The sequence below is a fragment of the Opisthocomus hoazin genome, chromosome 1, assembly GCF_030867145.1.
Source record: "Opisthocomus hoazin isolate bOpiHoa1 chromosome 1, bOpiHoa1.hap1, whole genome shotgun sequence".
NCBI classification, from domain to species: Eukaryota; Metazoa; Chordata; class Aves; order Opisthocomiformes; family Opisthocomidae; genus Opisthocomus; species Opisthocomus hoazin.
This window is the reverse complement of record NC_134414.1, coordinates 9,885,477-9,903,989: the sequence shown is the minus strand read 5'-3', so window position 1 is coordinate 9,903,989 and position 18,513 is coordinate 9,885,477. Positions and strand designations below refer to the sequence as shown.

General features: G+C 40.8%; 1 protein-coding gene across 9 annotated transcripts in view; it reads right to left on the bottom strand.

Moving 5' to 3' along the window:
- The window catches only part of DLG2 (discs large MAGUK scaffold protein 2), a 1,094,951-nt gene that overhangs the window by 1,057,109 nt on the left and 19,329 nt on the right, over positions 1 to 18,513 (bottom strand). The gene's annotated exons all lie outside the window — the stretch shown is intronic.

Sequence of the window (18,513 nt, the reverse complement as noted above, 5' to 3'; positions counted from 1 at the left end):
GTGAGAGTGTGCACGTGGGCAGTTAGTTCACTTGCTGGAAATCCATGCTTCTGCTTGCCTTGCCATGACTTTGTCATGTACCCATACTTGAAGCGAATTACTGAGAATTTGCTGACTGCAGCTTCTTCCACATTTGTGAGACATCTGTTTGGTCCTAGCATTTGTGTGTATTGCTTGCACACAAGATCTACACCGCTTTACTGGATGCTGTTTTATGAGAATGTTTGGGGACCTAATATATACTTACAAATATCTGAAGGGTGGGTGTCAGGAGGATGGGGCCAAGCTCTTTTCAGTAGTGCCCAGCGACAGGACAAGGGGCAATGGGCACAAACTAAAGCACAGGAAGTTCCATCTGAACATGAGGAAGAGCTTCTTCCCTCTGAGGGTGACGGAGCCCTGGAACAGGCTGCCCAGGGAGGTTGTGGAGTCTCCTTCTCTAGAGATATTCAAGAGCCGCCTGGACAAGGTCCGCTATAGACTACTGTACGTGACCCTGCTTCGGCAGGAGGGTTGGACTAGATGACCCACAGAGGTCCCTTCCAACCCCTACCATTCTGTGATTCTGTGATTCTGTTATCCAGTTCAGAAGGAGCAGAGATTCCCCTCACCCTCAGCTGTGCAGTCACCCACCAAAGGTTTCAAATGCACTCACGGTGCCGTTGAGAGCCTTTAAGGATATAACCTACATATAGCAACCTCTTGAAGTATTTTTCCTGCACTATGGCAATTGTATTTCAAAGCAGAAGACTGTGTTTTAGCCAAGAATTATTGTAAATCTATGGTTTTGTGAAGGTCTCCCCAAAACCTTGTTATTTGCCCAACACTTGTCAAATAGCTTCTGGTTCAGGAAAAAGCACTGCAGCTGGTGACACAGTTCTAGCACACAGCAATAAGTGATGAGCAATGGGCCTGAGATAGATGGCTACCATGTCTCTCATGTCCAGTGATTTGCAGGGAAGGCGCTGAAGAGGAATTGTAACACTCTCTGAGGCATTTTTTGCAGCAAAAAGAAGAGGTCTGGCAGCGCAACTACCTCAAACTATAACATTTTCCTTTTCACCATGACTACTTTCATACTACTGTTTTTCAAACAGATGATGAGGACTGGCACTGAAGAAGCTGGAGGAAGTTGACAATTTGAATGAATGACAATCCTAAAAAATGCTTTTGAGAACTGTGAAGAGAATAATTCTGTGCGGGAACATCCATATCTCCTATGCTTTGGCAGGGCTTAACACGTGTTTGCCTTCCACAATGATACAAGTCCTGTTTCAAAGGAAGGTTCTTCCAGAAACTTTCACATCAAACTTCTTTGAGTGAAAAGCTTGCAGAACATGAATTCTGACTGAAAAATCTTACAATTCTTGTATTTCTCCTTAAAGTGGTGCTGGATGAGAGCACTTTGTCAGCATAGGTTATGTCAGAAACCTGGTGCAACAATACGACACAACTCTTCTTACAAGTTATTTATAAGCCTATTCAAGTTCGTAATCCACTTTCAAAATGTGTTTATTCCACTGAAAACTGAGTATACACATCTAGGGTTCCTGTGTCTTCATCTCTAATCCTTTGCTTACCACCCACACTGCTTAGCAAAAGTTCAGGAGTGGTCCTTTTGTTTATGCAGATGTCCTCCACTGCTGTAGGGTTGTTTTGATTTAATGACAACTCCCCATTTAAATGCAAAATATACCTGGCATAACATCATTACAGCACTATTACTGTATCACGCCTCACAACCCCATCTCTATTTCTCCAGAGATCCATATCCTCACCACCTGAAAATCAGTATGCAAAGCTACAAGCACAAATACAAATCTGGTGTTCAACAAAAGGCCATTGGCGTTCACTTCTTGGACCTCCCTTTAGTGAAAGTAAAGCCAACCTGCAAGAAAACCGGGTACAAAGAGAGAAGGCCAGCAGTTCTTCATCTGCATGCCCTTATTACAGGGACCTTCACAATTTATCCTAATCTACACCAGGAAAGCCCAAATTCTGTAGGCAAATGCTGGAGGAAACCCCACAGCACTCTGGTACTCCAGGAGACTCTTGACATCCTGGGGTTGAGGAGCAGTATGCCAAAGAAGAGGCAATTCCCCTCAAAGGCACAAATCCCATCCTTCCACCTCAACTGCAGAGGCCAAAGGTGAAAATGTAGTGAAGATTCTTAATTCACAACCTCTTTTTTAAATTTACTAACTTGTTCTATTGATTTTCTCCTTCAACTGAAATTTTAAAAGGAAGAAATGATCTTGAAAGAAAAGGTCATGAGTGACATAGGAGATAAGAGAAAGGCACTCCTATGGGAAGCTGGTGCTTGGCAGCAAGTCCCACCCAAGCCAAAACGTCTTACATGACAAACAAAACACTCAGCAAAGCTAACAAATAGTGCCTGTCCCTTACCTTCCCCAGAGCCCTGGCAGTGACTTTATCTCATTACAGCACTGGATGTTCTTATCCAATATTTACAGTCCTGTTTTTAAGTTATTCTAACAATTGCTATAGTCTCAGACAAGCAGTCAATGAAAGATGCATGTATTTTGTGTGGAGTATCCGCTGGGATTCTTATGTTGTCACCAAGACACCTCACTTAATCCCCAGGAATCACCGACAAAGCTTTCGAGAGATCTTGTCCTTCTCTCTGACGTGCAACCTCTGCACCACACACAGGAAAGATTTTCTTGTCGTGGTGCTTCTTCATATGTGTCCAGCTTAGACTATTTAAGTAAAGAACATTGAAATTTGTGCAAAAAATCCATTGCACAATTACACATAGCCTCCCAACTAAAGGTGGTTCCTTCTCCTTCAGGAGTGCCTGTTCAGAAAAATAAGGATGTTTCAGAAACAATTCCAGCTCCACCCAGAAACAGATCTTCTAAAGCGTGTTTTAAAGCAGAAGTTGTCTTCACTGTTCCTGTACATTTGCTGTTGTTATTGTTCTGCTTTGGGTTAGTTCTTAGTACACAATTCAGCCAATCTAACGAAGTCATCTCAGCTCAGGCAAACAGGGTCTCCTACTTTCAAAGGCACCACCTCTTTCCATTGCCTCCAGAGAGTTATATCCTTCTATTTAGGGGTATAACCTCATTGCAAAGGCCAACCCAGTTGCGGTGCAACTTGTGTGGACTGAATCTAACCCTGCAGTTTCTTTTGGCCTGTGGATAATACTCAGCTGCAGGTTACAGGCATCTAGGCTGACCTCTGTTCCTAGCTCATCTCACAGAAGACTGGGAACTAAACAAAATCAGCGGACCCTCACTCGCAGGTGGTTGGGATAACCGCAAGTTTAGTAGAGTATTATAAAATATCTGGCTTTAATTTTTAATTTCCATTAAAATATTGATCCTTCTTGCATTAGAGTCCATCAAGCTGGTTTATCCAATCAGAATCACTCAGATTTCATGTTACAAGCAAGTACCATCCAAAGCAAGACTGGCAGTAAAAAGTCTCATAGATGACAGCTCCATCCACAGACAGACATACATTTGTCCAAACTGTAAGACAAATAATTTCCAGTAATTAACAGATTTGTAAAAGTAACAATTTACCATGAACAATGCAAAAACACAGAGCTATGTATTTAGTAATAATTTGTATATCAAAGCTCATTGTCCCCTCCTATTTTCATATATTCAAATTGCTAATTACTGCTTGCCATTTCCTGACCCACTCTTGCTCTAGGTGGATATCATATCCCTTCTTCCACAGTGAAGACATCAAAACTGAACAAGAACAGGGCCCTGACTGGGTCTAAATTCTCTCCAAGAGAATGAAGGCAGACAATGCTTTCATTATAACTTGAGTCTGACAGCCTAAATCTGGATGATCCCATGGTGTGATGTAAGCTTTGGATTCCTCAGTTAAGCTCCATGTTCAGTCACAAGTGTCCTAGGAGGACTTGGGTCAGTCACTAAAGCCTTTGTTCAGATCAGCTGGGGTTTGCAATTTGTAAACCAAGTCCCAGCAGTGCCATGGACAGCTGGGCACCACGCCACAAGCATGGGACTCCTCGAGAGGCGTCTGGGTTATTTAGACATGGTCATTAGAAGTCTCATTCTTACCAAACACATGCACTGCGATGCTGCTTAGGTGTCAAACAGAGGCACCAAATCGTAGCCAGTTGCAGGGTGAAGGAGCACTGTACACACAGACACCTAAAATTTCTTCTTGATGAAATGGGGAATACTAGTTATCTCCCTATTCCAAAGGAGGGCTGTGAAGGTGTGGTCTTCAAAATAAAGAGGCACTCCTCTGAGACCATCCAAATCTCTCAGATTGGTTGTCCTTGCTGCAAACTCAAGTATCAACTCACGAAATGTAATGTTGACCTCACATAACACATTCATTTTAGAATGCTTTATACACCCTGTGTTATGAGCAAAAATTAACAGTCTAAAAGGGCTTTCTAATTCCTCATCTAATGAGACTCTATACAGAAAAGTAGCTGGAGCTCCTGCTCGTAAACACCTTGCTATAATTACAAGATAAGCAAAAGAATTAGGCTTTCTAATCATAATAAATTACCAGCAGAAAATGTAATAAAATCTAACAAGGTCTCTCTATATTGCATTGTGTTAATATAACCTTTTTTTATTACCATCTATTGCAAAATGCTATGCATGCAACTAATTCAGTGAAGAGAGTTTTTCTTGGGTTAAGTAGAGCACCTACATTTCTGCAGTTACCATACCTTTGGAAAGTCTGTCCTCATTCTGTTCCCATTCAAAGATGGGAAGAGAAATCGAGTCAGCATTATAGCAAGTTTTGTGTGATTGTTCTGAAGTGCATTTAGCAAATGCTCAAAAAGGCCAGGTAAAAGAGTTCTAAATAAACAAACAATGCTTTGCACAGCCATAGTGCCTCTCATCCAAGGACTTCAGTGCATTTGATAAATATTAACTCCCATACTGCTGCTTTGAAGTAGGCAAAGAATGTATTAAAGTATGACTTTGCTACTGAAATGCTTTCCCTCTTTCCGCTCTTGAGCAGGATGCAGCAGCTGTTTAACAACACACATGAATATTAAACATGAGTTTTAGAGAAGAAGTAAGGAATACTTAATCCAAAAGAAACCCCAGAGGGATTTACATGGGTAGAAAGCAATTACTTCTAGCAACGGCCCCCAAACTCCGTGGGTGACTTTGTTCTCCTTCAGCCACCTCCGCTTTAAATTTAAATTTGCTGCAGCTATTAATAAATTGGAAGATTTTGCAGGCAGCCTGTCACCTCTGAGCTGTAGAAAGAGGAACAGCAGCACAACACCTGGCCCACAATTGGTAGAACCTTGGTTTTATTCTGACAAAATCAGCCAGGGGACTTAAGTGATCACAGCACAGTAAGAATTGGCTTTATGCTGCTGAAAGAGGATACGAATTTCTGGTTGGAGTTCAGGGGATTCAATAATTATGCCCCATTTCTCTTGGTGGTTGCATCAAAGGTGGACAGGTTGTACGTGGCAGGGTGCATCTCCTGCCAGTGCACAGAATTCACCGCCTGGAAGTCACAGCTTTGGGGAAAACTGTGGTTTGCACAATGTCATCTCAGCCTCATGTCCTGCATTACAGGGAAACCTCTGTACAGTCTCATAGTGCATCATCTGCTTAATACCCAGCTGTCTCAGCATGAAGACTAAGTTCTTGCTCAGGCAGATGAAAACTATTACAGAAGACTCAGATTCATAACAAGTCAAAATTTGCCAAGCAGCCACTCAAAAACTGCAAGAGGGATGCTGCTGACTGTGCAGCAGAAATTAAATAGAAAGAGCAGGTAGCTTTCCTTTACCATGAAACATCACCAGTTGTTTCCTGTTGTGACAACAAGTGAGGTAGTTCAAACAAGCACAGCACTAGTTTGGTACCTAAATTTATACCCACAAATTTCTTCACTACTTCAACGGTCTCTGTTGGAATGGGTAAAGACAATTTGCCAAGGAAATCTCCAGGGTTATCCCTGTAAATATGTGATTTAAACACACTTTACGTACTTCAAATACAATTTTTACAGGCTTTTCCTAAACTATATTTGAGAAATTTAACCAGCCAGCCTATTCTGATAGGCTATCCAAATTATTTGCTTATTTTTACACCAAATCTACATCAGCGCTTCCAGTTCCAGTATCAGGATTATATTAACAGTTTAACTTGTACTTCGTTATTAACCAGAAACAATTCTGGCAGGCAAACCAAACATTCATCTTAACTGAAAAAATCACGTCTTTATTTTTCCATCAAATTAATAAATGAGGTCACCACATGGCCCTTTTAGGATCACTCAGTTGGGCTTCTTGGGTCTTACGTTCCTTGTATGCTTTACCACGAAGCTAAAACTCCTGAACATTGCCAGCACATCACAGGAATCACTCGCCCAGCACTGGCACTCTCATGACCAAAATGCCTCCGGCAAAAGCCTGAAATACACACACACAGAATCCTTTCCTGAATCAGGTCTCCCGTATTCACAGTACCTGACAGCAGAGCTGGGACCACACGTTATGAGTGATGCACCACGGAGGCAGGAGGTGGAGGGACTTTCCATTTGACATGAGTTAATGAAGCTGTTCCCTTAAAAAGAATTTACTTCTTAGAAAGGTCAAGTGTCTTTTACTGAACAGTTAATTTTGCAACCAGGTATTCAACCTGCCAGACGGGCACTATGGTAACATTGATCACCATTATATGTAGTTCAAACTTGACCTAGCAGAATATTAGCATCTTTCTCCTCTTCACTGTTGAGGAACAGGAACAGACCTTCGTATGGCTGATTTGAGAGAGACCGTGCCAGGCAGTACTTTGTTTGGCCTGACAATAACTCTCTATAGGGCCAGGGCTCCTGCATTTCTGCAGAGGGCTTCCCAAAAGAGAAAGCAAATCTTCCATGTTTTCCCAAATCCTTTAATCTTCTGAACACAAAACCATCCTACACCCCCACCTTGCAGGCTGAGCAGCTGCTAGGCATTTGGATGAGGTTGGGTGGTGGTGCATTTACACCACCTAGTACCTTGGAGGCTGATCCATAGGTAGAGAGTGAACACACTACTGCAGTACAGATCCTACACAGGCTTATGTATTTCTACATTGACAAATTCTCCACGCCGGCTTCCTGGCCATGTTTATCCTTACCTAAAACCAAGCAAATCTTTGGACAGCTAATGAATTAGCACAAACAGATGTTGCTGAGAGATGTCGCACTCCTGTTTGCTTTGGCATCATGGTTAATTGAAACTTTTTGGGCAATTCCAAAAGATAGTCAGCTGCTGGAAGAGCATCAAAACATCTTGAACTGGAATTCAGAATACTGGGAACTCACAGGTATTCACAGGATAAACTTCATGCAGTAAAAGATAAAGCATACCTGTAGGATCTTACACCACATAGCAATGTTTTCTCAGATCTCACAAAAGCCCTAGTGATCCTCAGAAGTCACTATACACTTCTGCTACACAATCCATAACATTTTCAAACAGAAAACACCACGCTTATTGTGGACAAAATAAAATAAGACCAACAGATATGTATACTTGAAATCAATGTTACCACAAGATGTCACTCTAAACTTTATTTAGAGAAAGGGTTTGACTACTTCAACTTTCGGGAGCTCAAAGTTACTTTTTTCCAAGTATATTTATGCTCTTCCAAATTGTACTGACAAAACTTAGAACATAAATTAATTGCTTATAAGGAAAAAACAACTAAAGATGAGAAATACAGACCACCACATCAAAACTCGCTGGTAAATCCTCAGAAGGCAGGCTGGGTATGAAATGGTAACGAGTAAAAACAGAACAGTCTTTTGGTTTTAGAGGTTAAAGAAGAAAAAGAATGAAGTTACAGTTCTATATTGCAGTTCAACACTGGAGATTAAAAATAATTCACGAAAAAGCAGAACTTGGGAGAAAATATCCAGTACACAATGTAACCCTGTATCTATCCTCCTGTCTCACCGTAATTAGGTTGGATTTCTCCTGCTATCTAATTACTATCAGTTTTGAATGATACTCCTCCACAACAATTCCTCCTACCACCTGCAGATACTTGGATTCTGTGAAGATAGTGAATCTCCTAACAAATTCCCTGATGAAAATGAGCATTCATATATATGACTATATATACGTAAAAATATGCCATTATATCATGCATGTGTGTATATATGTGCATGTATAGATACACATAATATCGTGAATATATGTAATTTTTATGTAAATATATATATATAACACCAGAATTTCGGTAGGAGAAGGCAATGAGGACACTCAAGCCACATCTCCACCCATCTGTGGTGGAGGCAGAGGACCGGCCCTGGGCATGCAGCAAGGCAGTGGCAGAGCCAGGATCTCAAAGTGAGTCCTCTGAGCAAAGCTGCTCTGACACCATCTGCTCTGACATTTCCATTACCAGTAACACATCAAAAATGGTGGTGCTCCCAATCCCAGGGCCTCCAAGAAATATGCCTTCATAACACTTATTTTGGAGAAGAAAACCATCTCATTCATCTAAACCATGTAACTGTTGGGACATTGGGACAAAATTCAGATTTAAGAGAAAGGAAGCAGTACCTTGGGTAGTGACAGCATCTCCATTAGCTAAAGTAGCAAAGGCTGGTGTGAAGCGTCCGACAGTTCTGACCTCGCTTTAAAACGAGTGTGCTATCAATGTCATCACACAATGGAATTTGCGTTGAGAAGCTCTTTTTACTATCCTTAGAGTCTAGGATATCACCATGTAAAATTAACTTCAAGACATTGATAAGGTTGTAAAGGTAACTCCCAAGGTTAGAAAGTGTCACTATTTTAGAATAGGGTCACGTCCCATTTTTCTCTCTGCTCTGACACTTTATTCAGTAAACCGAATGGGCCTGCTCTGGGGAAGCTGTCTGAGCAATCTTTGCACCATTTATCTCAGGAGCTGAAAGGCTGAGAGCGATAAGAGCATTTCTTGAAGGTTCTTTAGCTTAAGAGCATTAAATGCCACCCCGGGAATCAGATCCTACCTCTGACTGCTACAGAGAAGCTCAGTGATGGTTGGGAAGTCAGGTATGCTGTATTTTTCCAAAATGATCACCCATGATGATCCCCATCTTTTAAGGGCCCGAAATGAGACATTGGGACAGTCTTGCTGGAATAGCAGTACTCCCTGCTGCAGGTGGACATTGAAAGTGGTGTATGTGGTGAGGCATCAGGTCAGAGGCGTCTCCCATCAGGCCTCTAAAACGTGTCGGTGTTTTTACCTCTATATCTCAGGGCTTCAGTACCACCTCCATAGCACAGACCTACAATCAACTCATCACACAGTCAGTAACGACAGGAAAGCAATGGACTGAATATCTGCTCACGAGCTGAGTCCTGCCCCTTCTGCACACTGAATGAAGCAGGATTTTTGAAGGAATACAGTTTGAGGTCAAATAAATAAGAAGTATCACACTGTATGCATGTACAGGAATTGAACTCAGTTCTCAGATGCTGCCTTAGTTATAGCACTGCCCTACCTCTGACTACAGACCTAACTCTCTTCTTTTCACATTGTATTGAAATACCATATAATTTCTGTGTAACATAATTATTATAAAAGCTACTTTATATTTCTAGTGGCTGGGATTTTATGCAATAGTGTGTTAATCAACCACATCAGCAGAAATTCAAAACCACACAACTATGATGACGAAATGGAGACAGGAAAGAACAAATGAAAGCCATAAATTCAGTCTTCGTTGAATAGAGCTTGCAATTATCTTAGTGGCAGATCAGGGTGACAGAGCCCAAACAGTTGCAGAAAATGGACCACACAACAGAATAAACACGCAATGGGAATGAACACCACAGTCTGCAGTATTTCTTGTCAAGACATGTTTTAATACCCAACAGAGCTCCAAAGTACAGAACCATACCTGAGCAAACTACAGTAGAATCTGAGATAAATAGGACATCCATGGTTACGTGTTACTATCTATATATTCATTTATGTAAGAATTTTATATATGTGTGTACATATACACAAATACACACGTATATGTGTATATAGGCTTAACTAGTTTACCTTCATGCATCCTTCTATTCAGTGTTCAATCCCAATTGCACTTAAATCCCTTCAATCAGTGCTTTCCACTGACTCTCACAACACTGGAAGCACAGGGTTAAGAAAAAGAGTCCCGGGATTTCAGAAGAGCCATAGGGGTGGTACCAGGCAACAGATTTGGCTCATTTATAGCAGCTTTGAAAACCATAAGGTATAACATTCTTCAAAGCTAAAATGTTTCTGTGATTTTGAAACTACCAGGCAGTTTCTTACAAAAAAATCACACCACAGTCTAATCTAAAATGACTCTGCAGACGAAAACATTAGAGAGGGAGAACAGCTCTGTTATTTTAGAGACAAAAATAAACATTGGGATTACTGACGGAACAGCTTGCTCCAGATTACTTTCTTCCATTTTATTAGTAGATGTACAAACTACATTAGGAAGATATAAATCCAGTCTGTCTTTATTTAACACCAAAAAAAAAAATTCTTTCTCATTGTTCTTTCATATTCCATCAGCTAGAAAAAGGAGAATACATTATTCAAAATAAAACCAGATTATCTAAATGCATCTCTTAATAATTTGTCTCTATTTCTCATCACAAACCAAGAATAAAGGGCTATCCCTATTCAAGGCAAAGAGAAAGAAAAGCTTCACACTGGGACAGCAGCCACACAGCAACAGCTGCTGCAACTGCATTTTATTAATTCTAATTATACACGGCCAAGACACGCTTCAAAAAAACACTACAGGAACAAAACCCAGCTTTTATTCTATGCTGGATATTGAACACTAACAAGCTCAACAATTATCATATTGCTTATATTAAAAACTCATCTTAAAAATGGTTTATTTCCAATGCAGAGCTTTTGCATTTTGAATGAGAAAAGTCCACAAAGCTCCTGAATTCCTCATACGAGATGCAAATGCTATCATTACTTGGTTAAAAGGCAGCAAAACACGAGCAGAGGGTTGCATTAGGATTACAAGTGATTATGTATTACCTAGGTTGATTCAGTGCTGTAATCGGTTTCTTCTTGTATACAGATAGGCTGAGAATCCAAACACAGACCTGGGCTGGGATTCAGCATTCTATCCAACTTTTCTGTGCAATTCTTTAATGAAACAGTCAACAGCAAGGATGAGATCCCAATCAAAATCCTCACAAATGTAAGAGGTATCCGAGCTTTGGTTTTGGGTTGAGGTCTTTACTGCTAATTCACAATACGAGAAATATTTAAATTCTTTCAAACAAAAAAACAATTTGGGGTACCCACACAAGATTGCCACATCTTCGAACTCACACCTTCTCTGAAGGTGGAGAATAACCAAGTGACTTTAATATTAAGAAGTTGTGGTGGGAGGGCTACTCACATCTCCAGGTTGGCCAGTAAGAACAGGGAGTGCCATGCCCCGGCTCCATTTGCTCCTCATCTCCAACCAGTAAGGCATCACTCTAACACCCAGTAAGTTCCAAAGGCAAAAGGAATTCTGAGATTTTCGGAGATACAGAAATATTTCAGCTCCTCTGGCACAGACACAAGTAAGAAAGACTGGGTAACATTTCAGACCACAGTGAACCTCCCCTCTCTGGACATCTTCAGCCTGATTTCCCTATAATAATGTGATGTCTGTCTGTCTTTACCCTGCATGTGCATCCGTCTGCCAGCTCTCACCGGCTTTGAACCATCTGTCCAATGTCAACGCAACTTCATAGAAGCGAAGAAGCCTCAACTCCTCCAAAGGATCTACAGGTACCATGGAGTGGGGAGAATGAGAAGAGCTGGAAAGAAATGAAGATACTGCAGGGTAAATTTCACTGCCATGGAAGCAAAAATAGCAGCGGGCCAAAATCCACAGGAAGCCAGTCATGTTGGATCTGCCATTTTTTGGAACAAACATTTCACTCTGCACAACCAGACGTTTGCTGGAGAACAGCGAGGGTTAGTTCCTGGAGCTGGCTGCAGTCCAGTACCCAGCTCACAAAAAAAAAAAAAGAGATGCATGGCTTCAAACCATCCCGAAGATCTAGCACTGCTACCTTTAGCTGTTTTGAGAGAAAGCACAAATCTGCTTACTAAGAGAACTGGACTTCAAGAATAAAAGCAGCTGCAGCTGTCTTCAGGCAAAACAAAAGCTGCCCTTGAATTCAAATTTCAGTTCTGCTGTAATTTATGCCGCAACAAAGAAAGATGCCAGTCTGGGAAAGTAGGACTCTCTGCGGAGTAACAACAGGCTTCCCCACTGTCAGAGATGTCATCTGAGTGCTTCTCAGATGTGACAGAGCACTGAAGGGTTTTGCACACTTCTTTTGCTCCTCGACATTTGTAATAGTCGGGAAGGGTTTCAATATATTTAGCTACAGAAGAATCTTTATTTCTGTCAGGGAAGGTCTGAACATAAATCTCTGGAAGAATCACTCCAACACACAACCGAAGGCAAGTGAAGTGAACAGCAGCTTTCTCTATTGACTTTGTGAATAGGGACTCAGGTGCTCGGCGAGAGGATTGCCTAACGTCCCCGGGCCAGACGCAGGCTTCACCGCACGGGATCGGTTCCTGAGGAATTCAGTTACAGGAGGTGAAATAGCCTGACATGACCAGAAACCAGCTCACTGGGATTAAGTCTAGAGAACAATGACATATGAGATCAGTGACCTTACATTCAGGAGCACTGTAAGTAGCTAAGCACGCCGAACACATAAGCGGGCTAAAAACATCTACCAAGAGAGAGCTTGGCAAGTATGAATAGATAACACCCGATTGTGCTTTCCTATTAAAAAATTTCCCAGTACAGAAATTCACTTAATATCCTTTTGGTCCCTGAAACACTGACACAGCATCAACTGCTGAAACACGCTTCCTCTTGAGCATGGAGAAAGATTGATATGAGCGACGGCCACCATTGCTTTAGAAAGCTGATTGCCAGTCACGTTCCCCATTTTGATATCCTCAGCTCTAGCAGCTTTATCAGGCGCCCTGTGAAATGTGGCGTTGCCTTGTTTTCCATAGTGCCATGAACGTCAAATCTCACTTTCACTTGAAGGAAGAAGTACAAAAGAGGTCTTGGTGGTTGTGGAGAAAAGCCTGAAAACATGAGTGCGGTGTTTCTTAAAGACAGATCATAGAAGCAGACAGTAACACCCTGTGGTATTTTATAGATTATTCTATGCCTTTTGTGCAGATCTCATGAGCTTTTTAACACTGAAGGCCAGCACTACCATGTATGAGTAGCACTGCATTTCTGAGGTGTGGCATGATCCTGACTCCTCCTCTGACGTCTACAATCGTTCTTCAACACCTGCTTTGGTGCAGGCTCTGTCTCCAGCCCTGGACGGCGTTGCAGGTCTCCTGCTTTTGTCACCATTTATCCTGCTGCTCACACATTTATCCCCCAGCCCTGACCCACCTCCTTCCCTCTAGTCTCAGATTTCCTTCTGTCACTATTAAGGGTTTCTCCTTAAACACAACATGCCTAAACAAATTCCTTGTCTTTCCATTAATTGCCTCTACGTTCTTCTCTCTGTATGATCAACAGCATAATTATTCTTCTCAGCATTAAAGCCTACAAATGAGGGGACTTTTTTATCATTATTCCTAGCTGACATGCATAGCTACGTCTATCAAAATCTTTCCCATTTTCCATTCTTAGGGCTTTTATTTTGTGACAGGGACATGTTTCAAATTCCCATCAATACTCCTTTGATAGGTTTCTCTCCAAGTTTTTTCATATTTAAAATATCCTGAAATTATCCCCTAAGTGCAAGGGGAGTTTCGGTCGCAGCTCACAGCTTTGTAGACACCAAAGTCAATCAAACGAAGACAAATCCATAGAAAACCAAGCTTCTTAACTTGCTTCATGCTTACTATACTAAATGTTTGCATTTATCAATAGCTATGCTATCTCTCAGTAGATTTATACATCCTAAAATAATTAAAGCAAAGGGGAACTTGCTTTGGCTCTCTTAAATGGCTGTATTTTATGTCCTACTCATATACCCTATCGGTCCTACAGCACTCTCCAGTAACACGGAGGATCGCAAGACAAGACTAGATTCCTGGAAGTCTGGACACTAATATAACACTACTGAGTTATACTGCCACTTAATTTATACAAACTTTTAACAGAAAAAAAATATGTGATTGCAGAAGAATAATCTGACTTCATTTTTTACTTGATTTAAAAGACATTATCACTCTTTTAAAACAGATTCTTATAACAGGGCTTATTTAAAAGTGAGCTGACTGAGGTAAAGAGTCTAAAAAAACCCTCTTAGTAAAAACACAAATCTATATCCTAAATCACTAAATACAGGCTGTGGCACAGACGACCAGTAAATTCTGTAATCCTTACAGTATTCATTACTACAGCAATTTTTAAGACAGGCAGTTTTATAACATCCACTCATAAAAAAAAAAAAAAAAGGTCATGCAGATTTTAGTTGAAAATATGCCATTTTAAAATTCAGGCAAAGTTACGCAAGCATGAGAAAAAGACATAAGATGTGGTTTCAAAGACCTCAGGAAATACATCATCCACTGCACACTGGGTTTATCCGAATTTTAGAAAAACCTACTGAGATTAGTTTTTACCTAATACCGCATAAGATGATTACAGCTATTTGTGGCACTTTAATTCCTGCTAGAAACAAAATGATGTTTTACAGAGATGTATCTACAAAAAAACAAAAAAACAACCCTGACATAAACCTCTTTCATATATCCTCATTTGCAGAACAGCCTTCTCAGCTGTAAAATCATGCACTTTTCTTAATGAAATGAAGGCTAGGCAAATACAGAGCAGAAGCTTTTAGAAATAAATTGTAGTAAACCATGTATTCCATTCTAGAAACTGATTATGATTCATAAAGAACAGAACTGAAAAAAAAAAAGTTTGGTCATTTTGACATATCCAGATGACTATTACTACTCTCTTTCATGGTTTTCCTTTTTTATCTCTGCACAGCGCCTCCAAGATGCCCCATTAGGAGACAACCCCAACAAACCTGGCCTTTGGATTTCTGCAGGTTTCATTTCCGATTCCTTGCAGGGTTTAAAAAAAAATAAAAAATCACATCAGAACATGTGCTACAATGTGAGAGGACTCTGACCTAGCTACGGACAAGCCTACAAAAAGCAAAAATCCTAGAAAAACAGAATAGTAGGGGTTGGAAGGGACCTTAAAGATCATCTGGTTCCAACCCCCCTGCCATGAGCAGGGACATCTTCCACTATACCAGGTTGCTCAGAGCTCCATCCAACCTGGCCTTGAACACTGCCAGGGAGGGGGCAGCCACAACTTCTCTGGGTAACCTGTGCCAGTGTTTCACCACCCTCATAGTGAAGAATTTCTTCCCAATATCTAATCTAAATCTGCCCTCTTGTAGTTTACAGCCATTCCCCTTTGTCCTATCACTACGCACCCTTGTGAAAAGTCCCTCTCCATCCTTCCTGTAGGCCCCTTCAGGTACTAGAAGGCTGCTCTAAGGTCACCCCGGAGCCTTCTCTTCTCCAGGCTGAACAGCCCCAACTCCCTCAGCCTGTCCTCGTAGGAGAGGTACTCCAGCCCTTGGATCATCTTCATCGCCGTCCTCCTGACCCGCTCCAACACATCCATGTCCTTCCTATGTTGGGGGCTCCAGAGCTGGACGCAGGACTCCAGGTGGGGTCTCACGAGAGCGGAGTAAAGGGCCAGAATCCCCTCCCTTGACCTGCTGGCCATGCTTCTCTTGATGCAGCCCAGGATAGGGTTGGCTTTCTGGGCTGCAAGCGCACATTGCCGGCTCATGTTGAGCCTTATGAGCTTGTAATAATAACAGTACTATAACTCCTCACCATGTGTAGAAGGATCAGTACAATCCTTTCAGTGAAAATAATTTGGAATTAACTGAAAAGTAATGTCAATATCTAAATTTGCGTTCTTCCCCTTGCAAGCTCCTTCTGCAGAGTTTCTCCTCCTCCCTCCTCTTAGGGCTGGATTCTCAAAGCATTGTGTTTGGGCCACCGGAGTGTAAATGTGACTCCAGAGACTGCAGCTCCATGCGTTGCTTTGAAAGTGCGCGTCCTGGCAACTAACCCAGCTGTAACTGAACACAGGCGACCCTAGTAAGAACTCCAGCAACAAGAACAGCCCAAAGGGAGAAGGAGATGTTTTTGAACCAAATTACAATGTAGAAGGACAATCCTTCAATAATCCTTCTGTAAATCACTTGCAGAACTTCTAGTTCCGTATTTGTAAGTCACTTCTTGCATGTGTAGAATACACACATGAAAAATATCGAATCCTCATTTTTCTCGTTATTCCCCCATTCAGTAGCCAACAGTTAATATTTCTGAAACACACTGACGATAAAAACACACTGAAGATAAAAACAAGCACACGTGCATTGAGAGTCCAAGTTCAAAGATGGCTGGTTGAATCAAATCACGCAAGCATAAACTTGAGAACAAAAGGAACTGGACCATACTAGATTTGAAAAGTGCCTCTAATTATAATTATTTGTCTTTAGCTGTTCTTGTTACAGCCCATTTGAGACATCCCACAGATTTTTAAAGCATTTTGGAAGTTAACGAAAACAGAACACACACTTAAAGGACAGGGATGATTACAATAGCTGAATATCTTTGTAAAGGAATCAAATTCTGCTGAAGCTGTAGCACCTACAAAAACTGAATTTGGCACATAAAATTGTGTTAACTTTATGTCTGGTAGGAATGTGCACTTCTGCATGCAGGTTAACAATTCTGTAGAAAAATCACATTTTGCATTAGTAGTTACAGCCTAAAGATTCAAAAGGTCAATCAATTCTGGATAAAACCAATATCTGACAGCTGTAAGTGAGATCAGGTTTTGGAAAGCAATGAACACTCAGACTCTGAAAATTAAGTCTAATTAAGATTAGGCACTCAAAAACGGACACTTTCAAGACTATTAGATATTCTGTAAATATAAAAGACAAAGGAACATTAGCAGGACTTAGAAAGAGACCAGCAGCTCTGCCTTAGGCTTTTCTTTGTGTGGTGGTCTGATTTATAGGTGAACAGAAGAAACTACAATGGAAAGCTAAAACAGAGGTCATGGAAGTGGGTTTTTTTTAAATACCGTTTATGCAAGAACCTCTTTATTGATCATGTAATAACATCATCTACCACACTTAAAATACTGATGAGAGGTCACTCTTTTGTGTTATTCCAGAATCTAGACCAAACAAATAGCAAATCAAATGTAATAATGAAAGACTTTGAACACATCTTGCGATTCCCAAAACTCTTTTATAAAGAGAAGCATTTAAGAACAAGGAAAAGACATCTAAAGGCCTACAAATTAAAATGCTAACTCCCATAACACCCCACTCCTCAATCTGTTATTGTGGCAATCAAAAGATCATTTATTCTTTGGATTCAACCTTAACATAGCTATAATCACTTTTACATTTCTGGTATATGTAATACATCAACAAGTATTGCAGTGTAGCCACACACCAAGCACACATGTTGCTAGAACATTTTGAAGGACTACCTCAAAGTACTGCAGAAGTAAATGTGCAGCTAATGTCGCTTCTGTGACTTGTGTATTTCTTCAGCAGATACTGTTCTATCCATAGCAATAATATAGAAACGTCTTTATCTTTTTTTCATTCTATAGTTCAAATCTATTTGTTATTATTTGGTAAATACCATTCAATTATTAATCTATTTCCTTTTTTAAAGAATATACAGCAATTAAAAATTATGTAGGGTTCATAAAATCAAGCTATTCACTTTAAAGAAGCTGAGAGAAATTACAAGTAAAATAGTATTGACATTAATTACTTTCATTTGCAGGAAACGTTAGAGAGTGGTAACACACATTTTTCATAAATGCTACAGACATTACTGAAACTCTTCCCGGACCTCCGTCGTCTTCACAGTGACAGTGCAGTATTGATGTGCTTCTAGTTTTAAGACGCATAATCAAACTTTTTCCCCAAACTGCTACTGATTGTAGCTCTGCAATGAGCACAATTGGTACTCAGGCTTCAAAAACCCATAACTTGAAGGTACGTGTGCTTCCACAAACATCATTTGTGTTAAGAAATTCACCCTTCAGACTTAGTTCTGCAGAAAATTTACAGATGTTTGTGAAGGAGTAAAACACCGAGGGGCCAACGCAATGCGAGCAACAGGGCAAAGGCAGGTAGAGCAAGGGGGACGCACAGTTACTGTCATCACTTTCCATGACTGGCAGCACAGGCACAGCACAAGGGACAACAGGGATGCTATAGCAACCAGGTACATTCATGACCTTGAAAACATATATAATAACTTATGGAGGTTATTTTACATAAAGCTCAAAAAAAAAGTGCTTCATTTTGACAAATGCCATCATTTACAAGGTGAAATGGGGACTTTCAAGTAAATGGAAGAAAGACTGAGTGATATGCCAGCACGTCTATTTGAAGACTGCAACATCGCATGGATGGGAACGTTCTGCCAAAGTTTCACTGTGTCCTTGAGCATT